Below are 21,803 nucleotides of genomic sequence, written 5' to 3' on the forward strand. Positions count from 1 at the left end.
ATATATATATGTGTGTGTGTGTATGTAAATATATATATATATATAATATATATAAATATATTATATATATTATATATACATAGAGAGAGAGAGGGAGAGAGAGAGAAAGAGAGAGAGAGAGAATTTACAACTGTAAGAAATAACCTTACTAAAGTGGATGGGAGGAAATAATATTGACCTAATATTTTTGGAAATGAATAGTGTCTATAAAACTAAAGGCAGAAGAAACTATACAATTGGCACTGTACTGTGGTTTATAAAGTTGTTTCTCAAGGAGGTAGCAAGTAAACAAACAAGGAGGTAGCAAGTAAACAATTCTGGTACTGTTATACATGGGTGCTGGAATTAAACAATTAAGTAAACGGGTGGCAGATGATGGGAACCAGTTTTCTCACTGTTGGAATGGGAAGTTACAGTTAAGCAAGGGAGGAGGTTAGAATGACTTATGTGGCAATAGATTAGAGCTGGAGACATCAATATGAGCTTAGGTTTAGCTTATATAGATACAGATGGTTACATGTAGAAATATTTTAAATATGTGCAAGCTGAAGACCCAGGAAAGCCAGTTCAAGTTCGAAGGCTTGAGAACAGGAGCTCTGATGTCCAAGGACGAAGAAGATGGATGTCCCAGCTTAAAGAGAGAGGGAGAATTTACCCTTCCTCTGCCTTTTTGTCCTATCCAGGCCCTCAATGGATTGGATGATGCCCATCCACACTGGTAAGGGTGGATCTTCTTCACTTAGCCTATTGACTCAAATGCTAATCTCTTCCAAAAACACCCTCACAGACACATCCAGAAATGTTTTATTAGCTATCATGGCATCACTTGACCGAATCAGTTTGACACATAAAATTAATCATCACAGTTTCTAATATCATTCTCCAATATTAGGAACCAGGGTTCCTTGGGAAAATGGCTAATTTTAAGACTGAGGCAGGAAATATACAAGATGAGCCTGGATCATCTTAAAGTGCCAGAATCTCAATACTCAAAACAAACAAGCTCACAATGATGGGGGTGTGTCAAAGGGACACAGGAGCCAACTGAAAGAGCTCCAAATATTCAAAGCAGAAACAATTTGAGCCACAAGAAATAAAGTAGCATTGGATTATAACCCAAAATATAAAATAAACACTCATGAATCCATACTATCAGTAAATGACTGAATAAATAAGTAAATGAATAAAAGGAGACAAATATCCCATGCAGAAGTAGTTCAAAGAATTAATGTAGACTCTCCATCTTCAAGGAGGTGGAGCATAACATCCCACCCCTTAAGTGTAGGTTGCACATGATGTTCTTACAAACAGTACAGTATAAAAGGAAGGGGGACAGTGGTGAGGAAGTGTGACTTTACAGGAGAGAAAACTGACAACAAACACTATCTCAGCCAGCTGACAAGGTCAAGTTGAGCTCAGCCAGCTAATCAAGGATAAGTTATGTTGATAGTATGTATACCCTTATATAAAATGATGAAAATGACACATTACCTTTGTGGACTTCCTTCCCAATCTACTAAAAAAAAAAAAAAAAAAAAAAAAAATTCAGAGAAATCTCAATAGAGAGATATTCTACAAAACACTTGGACAGTACTCCTGTACTCCTCAAAATTGTCAAGGTCATCAAAAACAAGACAAATCTGAGAAACTGTCTCAGCAAAGAGGAGACAAAGGAGACATGATGATTAAATGTTATGTGACATTTTGGATGGGGGCCTGGGACAGAATAACAATATTTGGTAAAAACTAAGAAAATCTGAATAAGATATGGCCTTTATTTAATAATAATATATCAATATTGATTCACAACACCATGATCGAGTGAATTTTATTCCAGGGTTGCAAGGATGGTTCAACATATGTACATCAATAAGTGTGATTTACCACATAAACAAAATTAAAAACTGAAACCATATGATCATCTCAATAGATGTGGAAAAAGCAATTGATAAAATTCAGCATCCCTTTGTAATAAAAACTCTCGACAAACTGGGTTTTGAAGGAACATACCTGAAAATAATAAATCCATGCATGACAAAATCACAGTCAACATCATACTGAATGGGGAAAAGCTGAAAGCATCATGTTTAAGAACTGGAACAAGACAAGGATGCCCACTTTCACCACTTTTTTTCAACATAGTACTGGAAGTCCTAGCTAAAGCAATCAGACAGGAGAAAGAAATAAAAGGCATTCAAATTGGAAAAGGGGAAGTCAAATCATCTCTGCTGATAATGTAATCTTATACCTAGGAAACCCTAAAATCTCTATCAAAGGACTCCTAGTTTTGAGAAATGAATACAGTAAAGTTTCAGGGTACAAAATCAACATACAAAAATCAGTAGCAATTCTCTTTTTTTTTTTTTTTTTTTTTTTTTTTTGAGACAGAGTTTCACTCTTGTTGCCCAGGCTGGAGTGCAACGGCACGATCTTGGCTCACTGCAACCTCCACCTCCCAGGTTCAAGCAATTCTCCTGCCTTAGCCTCCCGAGTAGCTGGGATTACAGGCATGCGCCACCACACCCAGCTAATTTTGTATTTTTAGTAGAGACGGGGTTTCTCCATGTTGGTTAGGCTGCTCTCAAACTCCCGACCTCAGGTGGTCCACCTGCCTTGGCCTCCCAAAGACTGGGATTACAGGCATGAGTAACCGCGCCTGGCAAAAATCAGTAGCATTTCTATACACCAACAACAGTCAAGCTGAGGACAAAATCAAGAGGCAAATCTCATTTAGAATAGCTACAAAAAAAAAAAATTAGATACCTAAGAATATTTTTAACCAAGATAAAAGATCTCCGCAAGGAAAACTACAAACCACTGATGAAAGAAATTGTAGATGACAGAAACAAATGGAAAAACATCCTATGCTTATGGATTAGAGGAAAAAAATATTGTTAAAATGACCATTCTTCCCAAAGTAAGCTATAGATTCAATGCAATTCCTATGAAAATGCCAAAATCATATTTTACAGAGTTAGAAAAACTATCCTAAAGTTTATATGGAACCAAAAAAGAGCCTGACTAGCCAAAGCCATCCAAAGCAAAAAGGACAAAATTAGAGGCATTTGTACTTTATTATTTTTTTTTTTTTTTTTTTTTTTTTTTTTTTTTTGAGACGGAGTCTTGCTCTGTCGCCCAGGCTGGAGTGCAGTGGCCGGATCTCGGCTCACTGCAAGCTCCGCCTCCCGGGTTTACGCCATTCTCCTGCCTCAGCCTCCCGAGTAGCTGGGACTACAGGCGCCCGCCACCTCGCCCGGCTAGTTTTTTGTATTTTTTAGTAGAGACGGGGTTTCACCGTGTTAGCCAGGATGGTCTTGATCTCCTGACCTCGTGATCCGCCCGTCTCGGCCTCCCAAAGTGCTGGGATTACAGGCTTGAGCCACCGCGCCCGGCCCGGCATTTGTACTTTAAATTGTACAACATGGCTATAGTAGCCAAAATAACCTGGTGCTGGTATAAAAATAGACACAATCAATCTATGGAACAGAAAAGCGATGCAGAAAGAAAGCCACATACCTACTGATCTTCAACAAAGTTGACAGAAATATACACTGAGGAAAGGACACCCTATTAAATAAATGGTGCTGGGAAAATTGAATTGCCATATGCAGAACAATGAAACGAGGCGCCTTTCTCTCACCATACACAAAAATTAACTCAAGATGTATTGAAACTGAAACTATAAAAATACTGGAAGAAAATCTGGGAAAAATTCTTCTGAACACTGGCCTATGCAAAGAATTCATTACTAAGACCTCAAAAGCAAATGCAATAAAAACAAAAAAGGACAAAGTGACTTAATTAAACTAAAAATCTTCGCACAGCAAAATAAACAAATAAAAATAATCAACAGTGTGAACAGATAATCTGCAGAATGCAGAAAAAAATTTGCAAACTCTACACTTGTTAAAGGACTAATATCCAGAATCTACAAGGAACTCAAACAACTCACCAACAACAACAAAAGCAACAACAAACAGCCCCACTAAAAAGTGGGCAAATGACATGAACAGACGTTTTTCAAAAGAATACATACAAATGTTCAACAAGCATATGAAAAAAATCTCAACGTCATTAATCATCAGAGAAACGCAAATTACCACCACAATGGGATACCATCCCATATCAGTAAGAACGACTATTATTGAAAAGTCAAAAAGTAACAGATGTTGGTGGGGATGCAGAGAAAAGGCAATGCTTACACACCACTGGTGGCAATGTAAAGTAGTACAACCTCTATGAAAAACAGTATGGAGATTTCTCAAAGAAATAAAAATTGAACTACCATTAAATCCAGCAATCCCACTACTGAGTATCTACCTGAAGGAAAAGAAATCACTTTATTAAAAAGATAACCTGCACTGGTATGTTTATTTCACCCTTATTCACGATAGCAAAGATATGGAATCAACCTAAGTGTACATCAACAGATGACTGGATAAAGAAAATGTGATATACATATTTATGTGTGTGTGTGTGTGTATATACATATAATGAAATATATATAATTTCATTGGGTATATATACATATATAATACAATGAAATACATATAATATACATATATACAATGAAATTATATATATTTCATTATATGTATACACACACACATATATACATACACCCACACACACACACAATGAAATACTACTCAGCCATAAAAACAACAATGAAATCATGTCTTTTGCAACAACATGAATGGATGGAACTGGAGGCCATTTTCTTCAGTAAAGAAAGAAAAACAATCAACAAGGTGAACAGATAACCTGCAGAATGGAGAAGATATTTGCAAACTCTGTATCTGTCAAAGGACTAATATCCAGAATCTACAAGTATAATAACCCCACTAAAAAGTGGACAAAGGACATGAACAGATATTTTTCAAAAGAACAAATACAAATGTCTTCTTCGCTTCTTTACTTGTAATTTTTGCTTAAATAACTCAGAAGCAGAAGGTCAAATACTGCATATTCTCATGTGTAAGTGGTAGCTAAATAATGTGTACACATGGACATAGACAGTGAAATAATAGACCTTGGAGACCCAGAAAGGTAGCAGAGTAGGAGGAGGGTGAAGGATGAGAAATTACTTCATGGGTACAATATGCACTATTTGGGTAATGGCTACAATATGCACTATTTGGGTAATGGCTACACTAAAAGCCTAGACTTCACCACTACACAATATATATAATTTTTAAAGTTTGTTTTTATAAATTCAGGGGGTACAAGTGCAGTAACAAGTAACAGAACTGCACTTGTACCCCCTAAATCTATAAAAACAACTTTTAGGCCAGGCACGGTGGCTCATGACTGTAATCCCAGCACTTCGGGAGGCCGAGGTAGGCGGATCACCTGAGGTCAGGAGTTTGAGACCAGCCTGGCCAATGTGGCAAAACCCCGTCTCTACTAAAAATACAAAAATTAGCCGGGCGTGGTGCAAGCGCCTATAATCTCAGCTACTTGGGAGGCTGAGGTGGGAGAATCGCTTGAACCTGGAAGGTGGTGGTTGCAGTGAGCCGAGATTGTGCCACTGCACTCCAGCCTGGGCAACAAGAGTGAAACTCCGTCTCAAAAAAAAAAAAAAAAAAAAAAACTTTAAAAATAAAAGAATGTGTTTCTTTTTCTATTGGTACCTATTGGGAGAAGGTGAGAAACCCAGCAATAACAAGCAACTATAATACTGTTTTTGTAGTTTTTCTGTAAATCTAAAACTGTTCTCAAATTACATTTTTTTGTTTGTTTTTTTAGAAAACATGCTGTATTCTGCTTCCAGCATCACTGATTAATCAAATGATTTGGAAAGACCCAGGTAATTCTCTAGGTATTAGCTTCCCCCCTTCTATAAAATGATATTCTAGGTTCAGCCTTGGTTAATTAAGTCCATAAGGGGGTGAAAAAAAAAAGAAGAAAAGTTACTGTGTATAAAACAGTGCTGCAGATTCCTTCCCTCTCTGGTATTCTGGATCCTTTGTATTCAAAATATATTCTATGGACCCGCAGCATCCACAGTGGGAGCTTGTTAGAGAGGTAGAATCTCAGGACCTGCTGCAGGTCTGCTGCAGAATCTGCCTTTTAACAAGATCCCAGGTAAATAGTGTACAGGTAGGAAGCAATCTTCTAGATGGCAGTAAGGACATGGGCTCCATGCAAATGGGTCCATTTGGGATCCCATTCAAAGCTGTATACCCCCATTTAACTTCCCTGGCTGCTGCCATCCACCTTACAAACTTCTTTTACCCAACATCTCATGTTCAAAATCCAAATAAGGGCCTTCATTTTTAGGTGAACTACTGTATAGCACAGTTTTTGTAGCAGGAGAAATCATGTAGCTATAACTGAATTTATTCATCACCCCCACTAACCCAAGAAACACATGGTGTGACTCTAAGCACCCAACATGTTCACCGTGCCCACAGCCTAGAAAGAAGCCAATTTATCAAGGCAGGGGAATTGCAAAGGAGAAAGAGTAATTCATCCAGGACCAGCTATGTGGGAGACCAGAGTTTTATTATTACTCAAATCAGTCTCCCCAAGCACTAGGGGATCAGAGTTTCTAAGGACAACTTGGTGGATGGGGGAAGCCAGTGAGCTGGGAGTACTGATTGGTCAGGTTAGAGAAGAAATCATAGGGAGTCGAAGTTATCTTTTTGCATTGAGTCAGTTCCTGGGTCAGGGCCACAAGATCAGATGAGTCATTTTACCGATCTGGGTGGTGCAGGGTCTGCAAAATATCTCAAGCACTGATCTTAGCTTTTAAAATAAGTGATTTTATCCCCAGGACCAATTTGAGAAGGATCAGAATCTTGTCACTTCCACCTTCATGATTCCTAAACCATAATTTCTAATCTTGTGGCTAATTTATTAGGCCTAGAAAGGTAACCTAGTCCTCAGGCAAGAAGGAGGCTTGTTTTGGGGAAAGGCTGTTATTGGCTTTGTTTCAAACTATAAACTATTTTCCTCCCATAGTTCAGCCTACTCCCAGGAATGAACAAGGACAGCTTGGAGGTTAGAAGCAAGTTGGAGTTGGTTAGGTGGGATCTCTTCCACTGTCTCAATTATAATTTTGCAATGGCAGTTTCATGACCAAATTTACAATATGCAGACCAAAATGCCTTTATGAGAACTCCAGAAACGGTCCTCTAAGCTTTAAGACTATTGTTTATCGACACCCAAAGGTCATCATAAAATGTATCTTGCCACAGCTGTTGCCACTTCACTGAAGCCTGCCGAGGCCTTGCCCAGGAACTTTCTTCTTAGCCCTGCAAGAGATCAGGTCTGCTTCTATAAACTCATGCCATCAGCTGGCCTCTCCTGAATCACTCAAGCTACACACTCCTTCCTGCTTTTACTTACTTGAAAAGCTGGCCTCCCATCAAAACTCAGGGTCTCCTTACTACTGTATAAATACAGAACCGACTTACCCTTTTCCTAGGGAGTCAAGCTTAAAAGTGTCCCAAGCCCACTAACCAATCTCAGACTATTACATTACATACACCAAAGACATAAGCTCTCATTAAACACGTCATGGAATGCTGAACACACCAAGAGCAGGTTCAACCATGTGTCCTGTCTGCTGTTTTGAAATGTTTTGTGTGTTCCTTAGATATTATCAAATGCTCTAGGAAGAAAAAGAAAAGGGTTTCCACAATCAAATAGGGTTGTGAAAGTACTTGCTCTCTTGCAGATTCACAGTGCTTATTAGCATATTAAAGATTCTGGGTCTTTTTTCAAAATGGAAATCGATTTAACCTTGTTTAAACCAGCATTTCCCAAATTTACTTGGTCATTTAACCTTCTTTGGTTAAAATATCTCAAAAAACTAGTTCAGGGATAAGTGGCTTAAAAGAAATTAAAGTATAGCATTATTTTAAAATCTCAAATTAAATAAAATCTTGGCATAAAAGTAGTTGTTTCAGAGACAAATGGCAAAATAGAAAGTCCCAGCCCTTATTCCCCAGAGAAAATACAACTTAACAATATGCAGACCAAAATGCTTTTATGAGAACTCCAGAAACCAATGAAGACATACAGCAGCCTCAAGGGATTGAAGGCCTAGAATAGCTCTATTGCTATAGATGATAAGAGCCTGTTTCACTTTATTCCTAATTTCCCCTCCCCCAAGCCAACACAACTCAGCTTGTCTCACAGCTTCTGGGGGGTGGGTAAGAAGAGTAGAATGTGTATCCAATATTCTAATACTTTCAGAGAGCTTCCTGAAGGACAGGTTTCAGTCTTGACTAACTTGGAGCACTAACAGAACTGACATAGTTTGCATGCCTGGGAGCCACTGAAGCAAGGAAAAGATGAGGCAGCTTGCTGCAGCACCAAAGAGCCTACAAGACCACGTAGAGAAGTTGAGACATCTCAATACAATCAGAAGAAGGCACCAAACTCATGGCTTCCCCCTAGGGAGTAGTGAGAAGAGTAAGCATATGTCAGGCATTCCAACATTGCAGAGAGCTACCTAAAAGATTAGTGTCTATTTAACCTGATTCTATGTGCATACAAGGAGCTGTCATACTTTGGATGCTTGGGAACCTGAAAACAAAGAAGAGAGTGGCTCATTGCTGCAACAGAGAACCTGCAGTACCAGAGACAGACACTAGAAAAAGCAAGAAATTACAAGCTCCTGAAAAACAAACTAGCAAACTTCTCTAATTGGGAAACTATGTGCACAAGCCCAGAAATGTCGCATCCCCCAAAAAAGGTTTCAGAGGCCCCCCAGAATCTATAGCCAGGCTGATTGGTGAGTTCTTCCCTCAATAAAGCCAGTCCATAAAGACGGGGAAGTGTCACTGTTTTTTCAAATGCATAAAAGTCAGCTCCCATGTCCCCCCACTCCAAAAATCACAAGGCATACAAAGAAACAGGGAATAAGAAACAAAATAAATTTTCAGGAACCAACCCCAAGGAAATAGAGATCTATTGATTACTTGACAAGTAGTGCAAAATAACTGTCTTAAAGAGGTTCAATTATTTATGACAGCACAGATAAACAACAAAACAAAATCAGAAAAACAATTCATAAACAAAATGAAAATATCAACAAAGGGGTAAAACTATAGAAAACAACCAAGCAAAAATTATAGAGCTGAAAAATACAATAACTGAATTGAAAAATATACTAGCAACATACAACAACAGACTTGATCAAGAAGGAAGAAAGAATTAGCAAATGTGAGAATAGACCATAAAAAATTATTGAGTCACAGAAGAAGAAAGAATAAAGAAAAATGAAAACTCCTAAGAAACTTATGGGACACCATCAAGCAGAACACCATCTACATTATGGGAATTCAAGGAGAAGAGAAAGAGAGAAAAGAATAGAGAGTTTATTCAAAGAAATAGCTGCTGAAAATCTCCAAAATCTAAGGTAGGAAATGGACAGCCAAACATAAAGAACCAGGATAATGACTAACATGAACCCAAAGAGGTCCACACAAGGATGCATTATAATCACATTGTCGAAAGTCAAAGATAAAGAGAGATTCTTGAAAGCAGCAAGAGAAAAGTGACTCATGATGTACAATGAAAATTCCGTAGGATTATCAATGGATTTCTCAGCAGATACCTCACAGGAAAGAAGGGAGTGAGATAATATATTCAAAGAGCTGAAAGAAAAAAAAAAATGCTAGCAAATACTCTATCCAACAAAACTGTCCATTGGAAATGATGAATAAAGATTTTTCCAGGTAAATAAAATGTGAGGAAGTTTATTATCCTAGATCTGCCTTACAAGAAATGCCACAGGAAGTCCTACTAGTTTAAATATAAGATTTCTACAGTAGTCCACCCTTGTCTGTGGGGAATACATTTCAAGATGCCCAGGGGATGCCTGAAACCATGGATAGTAACAAATCTTATTGCTGTCGATTGAACACATTTCTGTTCATGTCCTCTACCTACAAATTTAATGCCTTTTGCATCTTAATTAAGTACTTCTCATGCACTGTGGCCATGATTTTGGCAATTTAAGGTGCTACAGCAAAACTAGCACAGATCTGATTTTCCTTCTTCACAATTTCATGAATAGAAGTTTTGTTCTTACTACAGATCTTAGCAACCTCAATGTACAATTTTTTTCCTATTAAGTTGAGAACTTTCACTTTTTCACTTAAAGAAAGTATTTTACAGCTTTTTTTCAAATCTAAATTGCCAGCATAACTACTCTTGTGCTTCAGGCGATTATTAAGTAAAATAAGAATTACTTGAACATAAGCACTGCAATACGACAGTCATTATCACAACCGAGACAGCTTCTAAATGACTAAGCAGCAGGGAGCATGTACAGTGTAGAGATGCTGAAAAAAGGAATGATTCACACCCCAAGCAGGACTGAACAAGATGACACAATATTTCATCATGCTACTCAAAACAGAGTGAAATTTAAAACTTACGAATTGTTCATTTCTAAAATATTCCATTTAATATTTTGGGGCTGTGGTTGACTGCAAGTAACTAAAACTGTAGAGAGTGAAACTGTGGGTAATTGGGGACTACTGTAGAGAGAAATATGAAGGTATATTAAAATATAAAGCTTGCTGGTAAAGATAAATACATAAAAAATACAGAATACTATAATACTTTATTAGTGGTTATATTAGTTCACTCTCGCACTGCTATAAAGAAATACCTAAGACTGGCTAAGTTATAAAGAAAACACATTTAGTTGGCTCACAGTTCCACAGCCTCTACAGGAAGCATGGTTAGAGAGACCTCAGGAAACTCCATCATGGTGGAAGGCTGAGGGGAAGCAGGCAAATCTTACATGACCAGCACAAGAGGAAGAGAGAGATGGGGGAGGTGCCACATACTTTTAAACAACCAAATTTTATGAGCACTCACTCACTACTATGAGAGCAACACTCAGGGGAAACCAACCCCCAGATCCAATCACCTCCCACAGTGCCCCACCTCCCACATTGGGGATTACAATTTGACATGAGATTTAGGTGGGGACACAGACCAAACCTATAGCTTTCTGCCCCTGACTTCTCTAAAATCTCATGTTTGACTCACATTTGAAAATATAATCATGTCTTCCCAACAGTTCCCCAATGAGTTAACTCATTCCAGCATTAACTCAAAAGTCCAAAGTCTTATCTGAGACAAAACTAGTCTCTTCGTGTAAAATCAAAAACAAGTTAGTTATTTCCAAGATACAATTAGGGTACAGGCAGTGGGTAAATACTCCCTTTCCAAAAGGAAGAAATTGGAAAAAAAGAAGGTCATTACAGGTCCCACGGAAGTTCAAAACAAAGCAGGGCAGTGATTAAATCTTAAAGCTCCAAAATAATCTCCTTTGACTCCATGTCTTACATCTAGAGCACACTGATGCAAGGGGTGGGTTCCCAAGGCCTTGGACAGTCCCTGTGGCTCTGCAGGGTACAGCCCCCACGGCTGCTTTCATGGGCTGCTGTTGAGTGCCTGCAGCTTTTCCAGGTACAAGGTGCAAGCTGTCGATGAATCTATCATTCTGCCTCAGTGCCACCAGGCAGTGCCCCCATGGGGACTCTGTGTGGGAGCTCCTACCCCACATTTTCCCTCTGCACTTCCCTAGTAGAGATTCAAAATGAGGGCTCCACTCCTACAGGAGGCTTCTAACTGAACATCCAGGCTTTTCCACGCATCTTCCGAAATCTAGGCAGAGGCTCCCAAGCCTCAACTCTTGGACTCTGCACAACCGCAGCCTTAAAACCACATGAATGTTGCCAATGTTTATGTCATTCACCTTCTGAAGCAGCAGCCCAAGTACTTGGGCCCCCTTGCACCACAGCTGGAGCTGGAGCAGCCAAGATGCCAGGAGCAGTGTGCCAAGGCTACTCAGGGCAGCAGGGCAGTGCCCTGGCTCACAGAATCATTCTCCCCTCATAGGCCCCTGGGCCTGTGATGGCAGGGGCTGCCGTGAAGTTCTCTGAAATGCCTCCAGGGCCTTTTTCCCATTATCTTGGCTATTAGTACTTCCCTTCCTTTTACTTATGCGAATTTCTACAGCCTGCCTCAATTCCACCTCCGAAAATTGTTTTTTTTTTTCTACCACATGGCCAGGTTACAAGTTTTCCAAACTTTTACTCTCTGCTTCCCTTTTAAATATGTATTGCAGTTTCAGGTCATTTCTTTGTTCATGCATATAAGAATAGGCTTTTAGAAGCAGCCAGAATACCGTTTGAACACTTTGCTGCTTAAAAATTTATTCTGCCAAATACCCTAAATCATCTCTCTCAAGCTCAAAGTTCTGCAGATCCCTAGAGCAGGGGCACAATGCTGCCAGGTTTTTTGCTAATGCATAACAAAAGAGACCTTTACTCCAGTTCCCAATAAGTTCCTCATCTCCATCTGAGGCTTCATAAGCCTGGCCATCTCAGTTCATATCGCCATCAGCATTTTGTTTGAAACCATTCAACAAGTTTCGAGGAAGTTCCAAACTTTCCCTCATCTTCCTGTCTTCTTCTGAGCCCTCCGAACTGTCTGACTTCTGCCTGTTACCCAGCTTCAAAGCTGCTTTCACATTTTCAGATATCTTTATAGCAATGCCCCTATCCTAGGTACCAATTTTCTGTATTAGCTTGTTCTCACACTGCTATAAAGAAATACCTAAGACTAGGTAATTTATAAAGAAAAGATATTTAATTGGCTCATGGTAACACAGGCTGTACAGGAAGTGTGGCTGGGGAGACTTCAGGAAACTTACAATCATACCAAAAGGGGAAGTAGGCACATCTTACATGGCCAGAGCAGGAGAAAAGAGAGAGGGGGGAGGTGCTGCACACTTTTAAACAACCAAATCTCATGAGCACTCACTCACTGTCACGAGAACAGCACTAAGGGGGAACATAATCCAATCACCTCCCACTAGGCCCCACCTCTCACATGGAGACTACAACTTGACATGAGATTTGGGTGGGGACACAGACCCAAACCATATCAGTGGTGCGTGAAGCACTTTTAATTCTGGCATAGAAGTTAAAAGACATAACATTTTTAATTATGTTATAAAATTATGTTAATGGGTACACAATACATAAAGATGTAACTTATGACATTAACTACATAAAGTGAGGGTAGAGAGATGTGAAAGAGTAGTTTTTGTACACAATTGGAGTTGTTACCAGCTTAAAGTAAGAATGTTACAACTATAAAATGTTTCATGTAAAGCCCATGGTAACCACAGAGAAATGCCTATAGAAAATACACAAAATAAAATGAAAAAGAAATCAAAGCATGACAATCAAAAAATCAACAAAACACAAAGTATAGTATCAAGAGATGAAACGAGGAACAGAATAGCTACAAGGCAGATAGAAACAATAGTAAGTTTTTCTTTCTTAATAGTTCCTTGAAATGTAAATTATTAAACTCCACAATCAAAAGACAGAATAACTGAATGAATTAAAGAAAAACAACAAGATTCGTCTATATGCTGTCTACAAGAGACTTACCTTAAATGTATATACAGGCTGAAAGTGAAAAGTTGAAAAAAGATAGTCCAGGCAAATAGAAACCACAAGAAAGGGTAATCATATTTACATCAGACAAAATAGAACTTAAGTCAAAAACTGTCACAAGAGACAATGAAGAACACTATATTGTTATTTTATTATATAAGAATTAAAGTCTTTCAACAGGAAGATAAAACAATTATAAATATATAGACAACAAATGTTACAACATCCAAATATATGAAGCAAAAATTGATGAAAGTTGAAGGAAGAAATAGACAGCAACACAATAATAGTAGGAAATTTCAATACCCCACCACTTTTGACAATGAATCAAATAATCAGGTGGATAATCAATAAGGAAACACAAGACTTAAATAAAACTACAGATCAATTGGACCTAGCAGACATATATAGAACAGTCCATCCAGCAGCAGCAGAATACACATTCTTGTCAAGCACACATGGAATATTTTCCAGGATAGATTATATGTCAGATCACAAAGCAAGTTTTAACAAATTAAAGAAGACTGGTATCAAATTAAGTATCTTTTCTGACTACAACAAAATAAAACTAGAAATAAAAAGTAGTAGGAAAACTGGAAAATTTACAAATATGTGGAAATTAAACAATATACTTTAACAACCAATGGGTCAAAATAAATCACAAGAAAATATCCTGAGGCAAATGACAACAAAAACACAACATACAAAAACTTACAAGATACAGCAAAAGTGGCACTGAAAGGAAGTTTATAGCATGTCTACTTTAAACTAGAAAAAAAGTCTCAAATCAAAATTTACATCTCAAGAAACTAGCAAAAAAAAAGAGCAAACTAAACCCAAAGTTAACAAAAGAAAGAAAATTGTAAAAATTAGAGCAAAAATAAAGGAGGGAACAGAAAACCAATAAGAAAGAACAAGAAAACTAAGAGCTGGACTTCTATGAGATCAAAAAATTGGTAAGTCCTTAGCTAGATTAGCTAAGAAAAGCAGAGAGACTCAAATAACTAAAATCAGAAATGAAAAAGGAAACATTACAACTGATACCACAGCAATAAAAAAGATTATAAGGGCTTACTATCAATAATTATACACCAACAAATTAGATAACCTAGAAGAAATGAATAAATTTCTAGAATATACAATCTACCAGGACTGATTTATGAATAAATAAAAAATCTGCACAGATCTATAACTAATAAGGAAATTTAATCAATAATCAAAAACCTCCCAACAAAAAAGCCCTGAACCAGATGATTTCACTGGAAAATTCTATGAAACATTTAAAGAACTAATGTCAATTTTTTTCAAATTCTTGAAAATAAAGAGAAGGGAAGATTTCAAAACTGATTTTATGAGACTGGAATTACCCTGATACCAAAGCCAGACAAAGATACCACAAGAAAGAAAATTATAGAGCAATATTTCTGATGGATATTAATGCACAAACATCAACAAAATACTAGCAAACTCATCATCTCAATTGATGAAAAAAAAGCATTTAACAAAGTTAAAAATTATTTCATGATAAAAAATAACCATCAAACTAGTAATAGAAGAAAATTACCTCAACATAATAAAGATCATATAGGAAAAGCCCACAGCTAACATCATATGCAATGGTGAAAAACATGGCTTTTCCTCTAAGATTAGGAACAAGGCAAGGATGCCCACTTTCATCACTTCTATTTAGCATACTACTGGAAGTTCTAGCCAGAGCAATTAGACAGAAAAAATAAATAAAAGACATGGAAACTGGAAAGAAAGGAGTAAATTATCTCTGTTCATAGATGACATGATCTTATATATCGAAAATCCTAAAGATTCCACACAAAAATACTGTTAGAATTACAAATAAAAAAATTCAGCAAAGTTGCAGGATACAAAGTCAACACTCAAAAATCAATTGTGTTTCTATACACTAAAAATAAGCAATAAAAATTTTTTTTTAATTAGGAAATTAGCACTTCAAAAACAAAATTAGAAAACAGTATGGACATTCCTCAAAAAATTACACATAAAACTATCACATGATCTAGCAATGCCACCTCTAGGGCACACATCCAAAATTTGATGCAATCAGGTGCATCAAAATGTCACAAATCACCACTAAAGAACTTACTCATGTAACCAAATACCACCTGTATCCCAACAACTTATTAAAAAAACTAACTAAATAAATAAATGTTTAAAAAGTTGATGCAATCCCACTTACAATAGGATCGAAAAGAAAGTTAACAAGGAGACAAAAAGGATGTGACGGTGATCTTGCTGCAACATCTGTCACCCCATTGATTGCCAGGGTTGATTTGACTGGTCCAGCTGGATAGGCAGGTGTCTCCTTTCTCCCTCACTGCTCCATGTGCATCTCCCTTGAAGCTGCGCACTGGTCGAAAAGGATGACCATCCCCCATAGAGAAGTACCAGTCTTCGGTCAAGGGTATATGAGAAGCTGCATTCCCCTACTAGAACCTCCAAACAAGCTCTCAAGGTTCATTTGCAGGAGAATGTAGAGTAATCAAGCTTCCAAGACTCCTGACACTTCCAAATGAGGTGCTGCATGTGGCAGTCTGCCTTTCTTTTGAAAAAACAAAAAAACACAAGGAGACAAAAGACTTACACAATGAAAACTATAAAACAATGCTAAAATAAATAAAAGAAGACATAAATAAATGGAAAGACATCCTATGTTCATGAATTGGAAGACTTCATTTTGTGAAAATGTCTGTACTACCCAAAGTAATCTACAGATTCAATCCAATCCCTATCAAAAGCTTAATCACATTTTTTGCAGAAATAAAAGGAATATCCTAAAATTTCTATGGAATCTCAAAGGACTCCAAGTAGCCAAAATAATCTTGAGAAAGAAGAACAAACCTGGAGGCTTCACACTTCCTGACTTCAAAGAATATTACAAAGCTACAGTAATAAAATATTTACATAATATTTTAAGTGTACATTATCATAATAACTTAATCAAATATTTACATAAAGACAAACATATAGATCAATGGAACAGAAAAGAAAGCCCAAAAATAAATCCATAGGTCAAATCATAGCAAGGGTGCCAAGACAACACAATGGAGAAAGCATATTGTCTTCAACAAATAGTAGTTAAAAATTCAATATCTACATGAAAAAGAATGAAGATGAACTCTTATCTTACATCATATACAAAAATTATTCAAAATAGATTAAGCACCTAAACATAATACCTGAAACTGAAAAATTCTTAGAAGAAAACATAGGCTTTATGACACTGGAATAGGCAATGGTTTCTTGGATGTGACACCAAAAGCGCAGGTAACAAAAGCAAAAATAGATAAATGAGTTTACGTCAAACTTAAAAACTTGTGCAGCAAAAAGAAAAGTCAAGGAGTGAAAAGGCAGTCTACACAATGGGGGAGAATATTTGCAAACTATATGTTGGACAAAGGCTTAATATCTAGATATATTTTTAAAACTCCTATAACTTGATAATAAAAAAATCAAAGGACTTGAATTGACATTTCTTCAAAGAAGATATGCCAATAGCCAATAAGCATATGAAAAGATGCTCCACATCTTTAATCATCAAAGAAATGTAAATAAAACCACAATAAGATGTCACCTCACACCCATTAGGATGGTCACTATCAAAAGGATAGAAAATAATAAATGTTGGTTAGAATGTGTAAAAATTGGAACCCCTGTACAATGTTGGTGTGACTGCAAAATGGTATGATTGGTCTGGAACAGTAGACACTCCTCAAAAAATTAAAAGAACTATCACAGGACCCAGTAATCCCACTTCAAGGTACACATCCGAAACATTTTAAAACAGGATCTCAAAGATGTATTTGTGTACTCATGTTCATTGCAGCATTATTCACAATAACCAAGATGTGGGAGCAACCTAAATGTCCATGACAGATGAATGGATAAAGAAAATGTAGTTGCCAGGGATCGCAGGTGGGGGAAATAGGGTGCTGTTCAATTAGTATAGAGTTTCAGTCATACAAGATGAAAACGTTCTAGAAATCTGTTTACAAAAATATGCATACAATTAACAATAATGTAATGTACACTTAAAATTAAGAGGCAGAAAACTAGAAAAAGAAAACCAAATTAAATTCAAAATTGTGGGGAAAAGAAAGAGATCAGCCTGTTACTGTGTCTATATAGAAAGAAGTAGACGTAAGAGACTCCATTTTGTTCTGTATTTGAGATGCTGTTAATCTGTGACCCTACCCCCGACCTTGTCCTTGCAAGAGACATGTGCTGTGGTAACTCAAGGTTTAATGGATTTTGGGCGTGCAGGGTGTGTCTTTGTTCCTAGAAAAGCTAGGTATTGTCCAAGGTTTATCCCCATGTGATAGGATGAAACAATGTTGCTAAAAGGTTTATCTCAAGGCACAGGATTTTCCTTTAAACTTATTCATGTCACAGAGATCCTTGTTCTTATGTCTTACTGCTAATTTCCTCCCTAAAAACGATCCTATTGTCCTGCCACTCCCTTATCTTTAAGATGGTAAAGATAATTATCTATAAATACTAAGGGAACTCAGAGGCCGGTGCCGGCGTGGGTCCTCTGTAAGCTGAGCGCCGGTCCCCTGGGCCCCCGCTTTTCTTTCTCTATACTTTGTCTCTGTGTCTTATTTCTTTTCTCAAGTCTCTCGTTCCACCTAACGAGAAACACCCACAGGTGTGGAGGGGCAGGCCACCCCTTCACAAAATAAGAAGAATAAATAAATAATAATATTAAGTCATAAATCAATGAAATAGAAAACAGGAAATCAGTAGAGAAAATCAACAAAACCAAAAACTGGTTCTTGGAAAAGATACATAAAGTCATAAACTCCTAGCCAGGCTAACTAACAAAAAAAAATGGAGTGAACATAAGTCACTAATAACAGAAATGAAAGAAAGACATTACTAAAAATCCTATGAACATTAAAATAATAATAAAGGAGTACTATTAATGACTCTATGCCCACAAATTTGATAACCTAAACGAAGTGGATCAATTCGTTGAAAGACACAATTTGTCAAAACTCACACAAGAAGAAATAGACCATTGGAATAGCCCTTTATCTATTAAAGAAATTAAATCAATAATTTATAACCTTTCAAAACAGAAAGAACCAGACCTAGATAGGTTCACTGGTGGATTCTAGCAAGCATTTAGGAAGGAATACCAATTCTCTACAATCTCTTCCAGAAGACAGAAGCAGAGGGACTACTTCCTAGTTCATTTTATGAGGTCGGCATTACCTTAATGCAAAAAACAAAGATATAGGAAAATAAAACTACAGACCAATATCTGTTATGAACATAGATGCAAAATTCCTCAACAAAATATTAAGAAATCAAACCTAACAATGTATAAAAAGAATTATATATCACAACCAAGTGAGATTTATTCTAAGTATGCAAACCCTGTTTGGCAATAGAAAAACAATTAGTGCAATACATCATATCAACCAGCTAAAGAAGGAAACACACACAATAGACGTAGAAAAAGCATTTGACAAAACCCAACACCCATTCATGATTTTTTAATATCTTTCAGTGAATTAGGAATAGAACTTCCTCAAAAACTCTACAGCTAACATACTTAATGGTGAGAAACTGGCAGTTTTCTCACTAAGATCAGGAACAAGCCAAGAAAGTCCCCTCTCAGCATTCTGTTTCAGCATTGTACTGGAAGTCCTAACTAATGTAATGAGATAAGAAAAGGAAATAACTAACTACAAATAGTAGTTTAAAAATTCAATATCTACATGAAAAAGAATGAAGATGAACTCTTACACCAGGAAATAAAAGCTACAATGATTAAAAATAAATAAATAAAACTGTCTTGCTGAAATAAATAAAAGAAGACATAAATTAATGGAAAGACGTCCTATGTTCATGAATTGGAAGACTTAATTTTGTTAAAATGTCCATACTACCCAAACTAATCTACAGATTTAATGCAATCCCTATCAGAAGTTCAATAATTTTTGCAGGAAAAAAAGGAATATCCTAAAATTAATATGGACTCTCAAAGGACCCCAAATATCCAAAATAATCATGAGAAAGAAGAACAAAGCTGAAGGCTTCACACTTCCTGTCTTCAAAGCATGTTCAAAGCTGCAGTAGTCAAACCAGTTCACAGGTGACATGACTGTCTATGAAGAAAATCCAAAAGAATTCACAGGAAAAAAAAAAAAAACCCTGGAACCAAAAGGCAATTTTAACAAGGTGGCAGGATACAAGGTTAATACAAAAAAGTCAAACACTTTCCTTTATGTCAGCAATGAACAAGTAAAATTAAAAATTAAATAATAATGCCATTTACATTAGCACCTCTAAAAAATAAAATACTTAAATATAAATCTAATAAAATATGTATAAGATCTATATGAGAAAAACTTCCAAACTCTGATCAAACAAATCAAAAGAGCTAAAGAAATGAAGAGATGTGTTAGTTTTGGCGGGTAGGAAGTCCCAGCAGTGTCATGATGTCAGTTCTTCTCAACTTGATCTATAGATTTAATGAAATCACAGTCAAAATTTCAGGAAGTTATTTTGTAGCTATTAACAAACTGATTCTAAAGTTTACATATAGAGGGAAAAGACACAGAATAGCCAACACAATATTAAAGGAAGACTGATACTATCTGACCTCATGACATTATAAAACTTCAGTAATCAAGACAGTGTGGTATCGGTGACGGAATAGATAAATATATCAATTTAACAGAATGGAGAGGCTAGAAATAAGCCCACATAAATATAAGTAACTAATCTTTGACAAAGGAGAAAAGACAGTACAATGGAGCAAAGATGGTCTTTTCAATAAATGGTGCTAGAACAATTGAACATCCAAATGCAAAAAATAAAATAAAATGAATCTATAGACAGACCTTATACCCTTCACAAAAATTAACTCAAGATGGCTCATAGACCTAAATTTAAAATGAAAAACTATAAAACTCCTATGAGATAACATAGGAGGAAATCTAGATAACCTTGAGTTTGGTGATGACTTTTTAGATACATCAACGGCATGATCCATGAAAGGAAGAATTTATAAGCTGGACTTTATTAAAGTTAAACATTTTTGGTGTGAAGGACACTGTCAAGAGAATGAAAAAACAAGCCAACAGACTGGGAGAAGTATTTACAAAAGACGTAGTTGATAAAGGACTGTCATTCAAAACATAACAAAGCTACTCAACAATAAGAACACAAACAACCCAATTTAAAAGTATTGCAACGACTCTAATAGACACTTCACCAAAGAAGATGCACAGATGGCAAATAAGCATATGAAACGATGCTCCACATCATAAGTCATTAGAGAAATAGAAAACAACAATGAGATACCCCAATTTAAAAAATAGTTGTTGCCCTGGTAATAGGGGAAGAGATGGTAAAGAGGTGGGGCCTCGAGATTTTAGATTCACAAGTTATTCTTCCTTGGATATTTTAATACACAGTGGCTTTTAGGTAGAAAAATCCAGTTATTTATTTGAACTGAAAATATTTATCATAATCTTACAGCATGTAGCAGAAAATAATAAGTTTATTTTTATATCATTCTTTTTGTCCTTTAAAAAAAAAAAGGAAAATAAAATCCAGGAAAAAAAAATATACCACAACTTGATATTCCCTTAAATAATTAAGTAGGAGAAAACACCGGGGTGGAGGGTGACACCTAGTAAGTTTTTTTTCACAGTTATATCATATAGCTGCAAAATCAAACATCACTGAGCACATGGAAAATTTTAATTCCACCTGGCTATTGTACAAGACTACTGCATGTTTTCCTTTCACTGCTGGCACATTTATTAGACCTGATCTCCCACACATTCTTATCACCTTTATCCTGCTTATAATCTACTTTGTGCTGCTCCACTTACTCCTTTCCAGCTTTTGTCCACCCTTCTCTGACCTGCTCTGGGCCCCAGCAGGCTGACCTTTGTGGAACGCATTTCCCAGGTTCATTTGCCCTCTGGCTTCTGGTTGGATTTGACAAATGGAGTTACCAGCAAACAACTGAAGGTCAGAGGGAAGAAATTTTGTGTTTATTCCGTGGCTCCCCCCACACTAGACAATAATTAGATATGGTCTCTGTTTTTCTACCCAAGGTCACATTGCCTTTTGAGAAGGCCCTCTCCAACAGCTATAGTTCTTGCCAATTTCACATCACCACTAACCCTTTGCCTGTCAGGAAAGGCAATGTCTTCTCAATGATTTTGATCCTACAGTGCCTCGCTACTCTTTGTTAGTGCCCTTCATCCTATCTACGCCCTTGCAAATACCTCTTCATTAAATTCTCCTAAATTATAATTGCATGCACCATCCGTTTCCTGCAGGACTCTGACCAATCCA

At 36.7% G+C, this 21,803-nt stretch overlaps 1 pseudogene across 1 annotated transcript in view; it reads right to left on the reverse strand.

The window, feature by feature from the left end:
* LOC699786 (NBPF family member NBPF6-like) overlaps positions 1-21,469 on the reverse strand; it is a 67,903-nt pseudogene extending 46,434 nt beyond the window's left edge. The window contains exon 1 of the transcript XR_013414480.1: positions 21,389-21,469. The product of XR_013414480.1 is annotated as an NBPF family member NBPF6-like (transcript). The remainder of the gene's footprint in view (positions 1-21,388) is intronic.
* Between the last annotated feature and the right edge of the window lie 334 nt (positions 21,470-21,803).

This window comes from Macaca mulatta, chromosome 2 (genome assembly GCF_049350105.2).
Source record: "Macaca mulatta isolate MMU2019108-1 chromosome 2, T2T-MMU8v2.0, whole genome shotgun sequence".
In the NCBI taxonomy this organism is placed as follows: domain Eukaryota; kingdom Metazoa; phylum Chordata; class Mammalia; order Primates; family Cercopithecidae; genus Macaca; species Macaca mulatta.